This window comes from Athene cunicularia, assembly GCF_003259725.1.
Source record: "Athene cunicularia isolate RWA chromosome 3 unlocalized genomic scaffold, athCun1 chr3_part1, whole genome shotgun sequence".
In the NCBI taxonomy this organism is placed as follows: Eukaryota; Metazoa; Chordata; class Aves; order Strigiformes; family Strigidae; genus Athene; species Athene cunicularia.
The window spans coordinates 36,268,276-36,275,574 of NW_020799097.1; positions in this window are offsets into that span (position 1 = coordinate 36,268,276).

Genomic DNA, 7,299 nt, shown 5'->3' on the forward strand with positions numbered 1-7,299 from the left:
GCCCCCCCCCCCCCAATAATTTATTATTAACACAGTTAACTCTCTGTAAATTGCACGTTTGAATGTCTGTGAGAGGAGAACAGAACAACTTTCTAGGGTTTAACGTCAACCCAAAATGCAGAACAAAGCCCCACTCCCTAGGGTTTAACAGCAACACAAAACGCTTTATCACTCACCTAATAAGTGAGGACTCTCACCCTCGAGGACCTGCTCAGGGCAGCGTCCCAAGCCAAGGCCCCTCAAGGAGTTTCCTTGGGCAGCGTCCTGACCCAAGAGGAGAGTCCTCAACTGCTGCTCCAGGTGACGAGCTCCAAATGGCTCCCCAGGGGACTCCATTTATACCCAGGCTGAATCTGACCTGGAGTCAATAGAGGCTCCCATCGGCCAAAGGCCCCAACTGCCGCGAGGCCCTGAGAACAAAGGCAGCCAGGAGCTGCTACTCTGCAGCAGCCAAGAAGCTCTGCTTTCACTGGGCGAGTTCACCTGCCACACGTATCTCAAACATCTCATCTAAACAACCCTTAAACACATCAGGGATGGTGACTCCACCACCTCCCTGGGCAGCCTATTCCACTGTCTGACCACTCTTTCTGTGAAAAATTTTTTCCTAATTTCCAGTCTGAACCTCCCCTGTTGCAGTTTACACATCTTGCCTTTTTCTTTCTGCCCTATGTCTCCTGTGAATACAAAGTCAGAAATTACTGGAGAGAGGTGCAGCATGAAAGAATCAGTCATAGGTGATATTAGCTGGGGAAAGCTGCCCTGGGCTTTCTCTTGGACTGCTCTAAAACACAGCAAAGCGTATACAATAACCTGATTAGACAGGCCTGTTTGTGTTTATATACATGTATGTGTAAATGCTGACTTTATTTAAAGAAAAAAAAACCCCACAACTTTGGTGCCTTTGCAAAGTTGACATTAAATCACTGGTTTCATGGTGTGAAGTAAAGACAAAATCAAAGCAATCTTACTTGAGGCTTGGTGTCAAATGGTACTCACTTCATTGTGGCTTTATAATGTAAACGTGGTCATGTCAGACCAGAGATGAACATTTTCCATTAATTTTACTTTTTGCATAAACAAGATGGGATTATGTGTATTTTTGCTTTTGAAACAGCATATTTAGCAGGCACATGCTGCTGCAGGATCCCAATTAAAGGTTAACTACAGTCAGATATCATATTGGTCTCTTATCAGTTGTTTTCTATCTGTGAAGTCAACCTGCATATAATTATCTGTCCTTGGATTTTGCAATTACATCTGGGTAGTTTGGTTTACCTTGAAGATGGTTAGAGTGAAAATAAACAAAAGACTCTTGGAGGTCATTGTCAGATCAAAAGTCACTGGGTTCATGCATAGAAGTACCAGATGTGTGGTCATCATCCTTGTTTGTAGCTAATCCATCTGCACAGTCAGGGACTCAGAAGTGTACTTGGATTTTTCAAATGATGGAGTGAGATAAAAGAATTCTTGGAAATAAAGTGACAGACCAAAGCTTCATAATACTCTATAGACAGGGAAGTATTTTTCCATCCCTGCTGCTCTTGCTACTTGTATTAACATAAATGGCACCTGTTACATGTGATACACATATATGAGGGTATAACCCAGCAAGTGGCTTAGAAATAATGACTTAGGGTAATCAGGGTTAATCTGCCTTCCATTTTTACTTTCACATTTAGAAAGGTTCTGGATTTTTTGAGAGAAATGGGCTAGGATGCACCTAGAGCATGTTTACTTCTTATATAGATTTGTTTTGTGATGACTCCAAAGAAAGTCAAGGTCCACTTGTGTAACCTGCTCTACAAACATCCAGTGACAAACAAGCACATGAAACAGAAGTCAGGAAAGAAAGGGCTAGCAAAAAAAAATCTGTTTACAAAGGAAGTTAATGCACATTTTAATGTATATTCATATGCCACTGTTTCTTTTAGCATTTTTGATTCATAATATCAGCTATGTGCAGCTAAAGCACATCCAAATCCAACCACTTGTTATGTGGTTTCTTGTGGGCATCAGTGCTAGAATGCTTTATTTACAGGGCAAAAATTATTTTGCTCTTAGAAAAGAAAATTAAACAGGAAAAACTCCCCTTCCTGCATTCTTGTTTTTTATCTTCCTTGAGACTAAAACGATCATAGTAAATTTCTAGCTCGACAAATGAAGTGTTAATTTCTTAATAAACAATAACAATGCACAACAACAACAACCCGTAATAATATTTTTTTCAAAAAATTTCTTCTGTTTGCTTGCTTGGTTTGCCTCGTCAGTTGTTTTCTTTTAAATGCCTCCTTCTGTTGAGATGTCGGGATTTAATACGTAACAGAACGCTCAAAGACCTGCCTCAATCTCACCCTTATCCTTTTCAGCACCAAAGTGGTCACGTGACCATGCGGCATCTGAATAATTTTCATGCGTTTACTCTAAACGGCAGAGATGTAATAAAACATGAACCGGAGCACTTCAGTGCTACTGCACCAAAGAAGTCATTCACTTTGATGACATCAATACTTGTACACGTGCTCTTGTGAAAATGTCCTCAGAAATACTTTTTAAAGTTTTATCTTCCAGAGACCTCTTCCTCTCCTGTTATGATGATTATTTAGTGGGGTGGGATTTTCTATGTACTACTCATTTTTTTTGCTCTCTTGCTGCCTGAAATGACATTTTGGGTCTAGACATGTGTTTTCTGATGCTGTATTAAAAATCTGCTAATCCTCCATCCACAATGAAACACAAATTCAAACAGAAGGTGAGGAAGGCTAACTGATGGAACAGCTGAGCCTCTGCTTGGTGTTTTTTCAAACCATACAGCTTGCTGTGGACACATGAATTCTGGGAAAAAAAAAAAAAAGTTCTTCCCCCAAAAAATATTTGTAGCTAAACTACATGGCAATTTTAATATATTCTATATTATTTGTTTTATCTTTAGAAGTGTTTAAAGTGACATCTTGTTTTGACATTTAAAATAAAAACAGAATTGCATTTTTCCCCATTTGTTTTGACTTCGTTTTTGCTCCAGATTTTGGAGGTTTAAAGGTGACAGTTCAAGTCACAGTAAACTGAACATCACATGTTGATAGCTGCTGAAGAGAAAATGTGTGTGAAATTAAAATTTTCACAGCTTTGCTTTCTACTGGTGTTCCATTCTTATATTTGATTAGAAAAAAAAATCTATTCTTTGCTGTAGTTCATAGTTTCTCAGTAAAGTAATGTTAGTATGCATGATAGCAAACAGAGCAAACGTGAATGCTGTCCTTCCAAACACTGCTTTTGTTACTGAACGAGTCACAGACCCTGTCTCCCATGCTCAACGCAGCTGCACTGTGAACAGAATTACTGGTGGGTGCCCCCAGATGGGAAATGCTGCTGTTGCCCGTGAGTGAGATGGAGCAGATGGGGAAACAGCAGCAGGATCTTCCATCGCAGCCACGTCCTGCACGTCCTGCAATGTGTAAAGGTATGCAGGACCTTATCAGTCAGGTTAACATGCAGCAAATATCATTATTACTGCCATGGCTTTTCCTGTAATTCATAATTTCTCGTGTCTTGAAAAATGCAGTAAGAGGAGTTATCTGTCTTTGCTGAAATGCCCGTGCTGGGCACAGTCATCATTTCCAACTTCTGCAATAACCTGAAGGGTTGGAGGGAGCCCTGCCCCAAAGCTTCTGGTAAGAGTCTCACTTGAGCTGGTGAGACTCTTCTGCCGAACCAGAGACAAGTTTTTTGCCCATCCCTCAGACCAGCTCTGCTGTCCTTTTCCACTGATTAACCAACTCAAGGTAATTTTCTTCTCTCTGCAGATGACTTTTCTCCCCCTTTCCAAAGCAGCTAAGATATTCCGAGGAGTCTGGTGGGTGCAGAAGTGTGTGTGACGCAGCAGGACCACAGAGCTCTGAGAGGGTGGTCTCCTACCACCGGATGGGACCTGTTGGGTCAGCTTTGTACATCTTGTTCCAGCACCCTCTCCAAGCACTGAACTGAGTTGACGTACCCTCCAAAATACTGTCACCTCCATGTGTGTGGTTGCCATCAACTCTAGTTTCAAATGAGATCAACTAATGAGCTGGGTCATTTGTTCACACTTATGAGATTGTATAAAACATGATTAGCAGGGTGGGTACGGAATAGGAGGTTTAATATGAAACATTTATATCCTGTGATTTGTGCATTTCAGAGCTCAGCTCCACTTCACAATGAGCTGAGAACTTGTTAAGGGTTTTGGCCAGTTATGGGAATAGCTGTGACCTGTCTGAGTGAGGACAAGCTCTCCAGCTCTGTCCAAAGGAGATTCACACCTCCACAGCAGATGGTATCAAGTACTGGCTTAATGGAAGGAAGTTCTCGAGCCTTTCCTGCTTGGCCTAGTGAACAAAAAGCATACGGGGCAAGAGGAGGGAGGAAAAGGGGGAGAGGTTTGAACCAGAATGTTCCCCACAGTTGGATCTGAGCTATAAAGGGAAGCAGGTCCTGAAGGTATAAATGCTTCAGTCCATCTGAGCTTGGAAGTACTGTCCTACAGAACTGCTATAATGTCTGTCACACGAATCAGGGAGGATGAAAAGATTGCTGAGCACTAACTTAAACACTCTGCAGACACAGGCTTCTCTTGGCCTTTTGTTTCTTTTTGTATGTTCACACAAGCCTTGATGCTCTACCAACTGACCTGGATTCTCCAGCACTCTCAGTTGCTTTCAGATGAATCTTGCCTTTCCGAACACAGTTTCAAGTACATAGCTGGACTCTAAGGCATCTGTTCCCTTCAAGGTGGTATTTCTAGGTATCAGCCACTCTCTTGAGGACAATGTTCCTCATACAGGTGTTTCTCAGGGTAGCTGAAGGAGAAAAAAGTATGTCTCCCCTTAGTTTCAAAGGCCAGTTTGAGAGATGACAAAGCAGTCTTCTCTGATGGAAAAATACCTTTTGGTAGCCATTGTAAGCTAGGAGCAATCACCGATATATAGCATGATAAAATCACTCCTGAACTGTGTGTGTCCCAAAGGAGAACATTACACTAAGACTAGAGAACACACTTAATTTCTTTCCCACTGTTTTATAATGTGTTTTACATCAATACATTGCATACATTTCAATTTCCATTGCTCTAATGATCTGAAGATTTCCTGAAACACTTCAATGGAGTTTCCACTGACCTTAAAATAATAGTATTTTTTTAAAAAGCGGTTAAGTGCGGACTTTTATGAGACAAACAGAGCCAGACTTCTCTTTTGAAAATATGATGTTTGCAAATGTGCTTGCTTCTAAATAGCCAGACCTGGTTTTTAGAGTGACAGGAATAACATAAATGCCAGAGTAAGGAGCAGCTGATCTCACAATGCAGAAATCTCAGTACTGAATGAGCAAAGCATTCATTTACTGCATACAGAAATAGGTCCAGAAGAAGGTCTGAATGTCTTTCAAACTACCAGTGAACAGCATGGAAGTGCTCACGTCTTGTGACCACCTTTGACTCCATGGGCAACTTGAGTCTTCATGTGAATATTTGCAAATAATATTTATTCTGTCATAATCTGCTCTTATTAAAGGTACTCAGATTTATCTTTTCCTCCTTTCCCTCCTTTCAGTTTTTAACCTGTACTTTTTACAAATGTCAGGATCTTCTACACTCTCAGCATCTTCGTTCCTCCTACACAGAGACATTACAACTGTCTTACTCTGGGTTTGAACATGCAAAATTCATTTTCTTAGCCTTAGTTTCCTGATTCTGTTTGCTCAAAACCATACTGATCTTTGGAAAGGTTTCAACGCAAGGTTCCTGTGTGCCAAAAACCAAGCAGGCAGGGAAGGAGACCGGCCTGGCTAAACAGGGACCTTTGGGTGGATCTCAAGAAAAAAAGGGGAATCTATTGACTTTGGAAGAGGGACCAGGTCTCTCATGAAGACTATAAAGTTGTTGTGAAGTTATGCAGGGAGAACATTAGGAGAGCCAAAGCACAGCTAGAACTCAACTTGGCTACAGCTGTTAAGGATAACAAAAAATGTTTCTACAAATTTGTTAACAGCAAAAGAAAGATTAGGGAAAATCTCCCTCCTTTACTGGATGCAGAGGGAAACATGGTAACTAAGGATGAGGAAAAGGCTGAGGTGCTCAACGCCTACTTTGCCTCAGTCTTTAGCAGTGGAAGTGGCTGTTCCCTGGACACCCACCTCAGGAGCTGGGAGAGGGGAGGGGAAGCAGACTGAGGTCAGCACAGTTGAAGAGGAGGTGGTCAGAGACCTGCTGCACCACTTGGATGCACACAAGTCTGTGGGACTGGATGGGTTACATCCAAGGGTGCTGAGGGAATTGGCAGATGTGCTCGCCAAGCCGTTCTCCATGATTTCCCTGAAGCCATGGCTAACTGGGGAGGTCTCATTGGGCTGGAGGGTGGCAAATGTGACACCCATCCACAAGAGAGGCAGAAAGGAGGATCCAGGAAACTATAGACCTGTCAGTCTGACCTCAGTGCCAGGGAAGGTGATGGAGCAGGTCATCTCGAGTGCCATTAAAAGTCATATAATGGAAAACCAGATTATCAGGCCCAGTCTGCAAGGGTTTATGAAAGGCAGGTCCTGCCTCACAAACCTGATCTTGTACAACAAGGCAACCTGTTTATTGGATGAGGGAAAGGCTGTGGATGTTATTTACCTTGACTTTAGTAAGGCCTTTGACACCATTTCCCACAGCATTCTCCTGCTGAAACTGGCTGCTGGTGGCTTGGATGGGCACACGCTTTGCTGGGTAAAATTCTGTCTGGATGGCCGGGCCCAAAGAGTTGTGGTGAACAGAGTGAAATCCAGCTGGCGGCCGGTCACGAGTGGTATCACCCAGGGCTCGGTTTTGGGGCCACTCCTGTTTAACATCTTTATTGATGATCTAGACGAGGGGATCAAGTGCACCCTCAGTCAGTTTGCAGATGACACCCAGTTGGGTGGGAGTGTTGATCTGCTCGAGGGCAGGGAGGCTCAGCAGAGAGACCTGGACAGGCTGGAGCCATGGGCTGAGCCCAACTGGAGGAGTTTCAATGAGGCCAAATGCCGGGGGCTGCCCTTGGGCCACAACAACCCCCAGCAGCGCTACAGGCTTGGGGAGGAGTGGCTGGAGAGCTGCCAGTCAGAGAAGGACCTGGGGGTGTTGATTGACAGCCGGCTGAACAGGAGCCAGCAGTGTGCCCAGGGGGCCAAGAAGGCCAATGGCATCCTGGCTTGTGTCAGCAATAGCGTGGCCAGCAGGGACAGGGAAGGGATCTGACCCCTGTACTCGGCACTGGTGAGGCCGCCCCTCGATTCCTGTGTTCA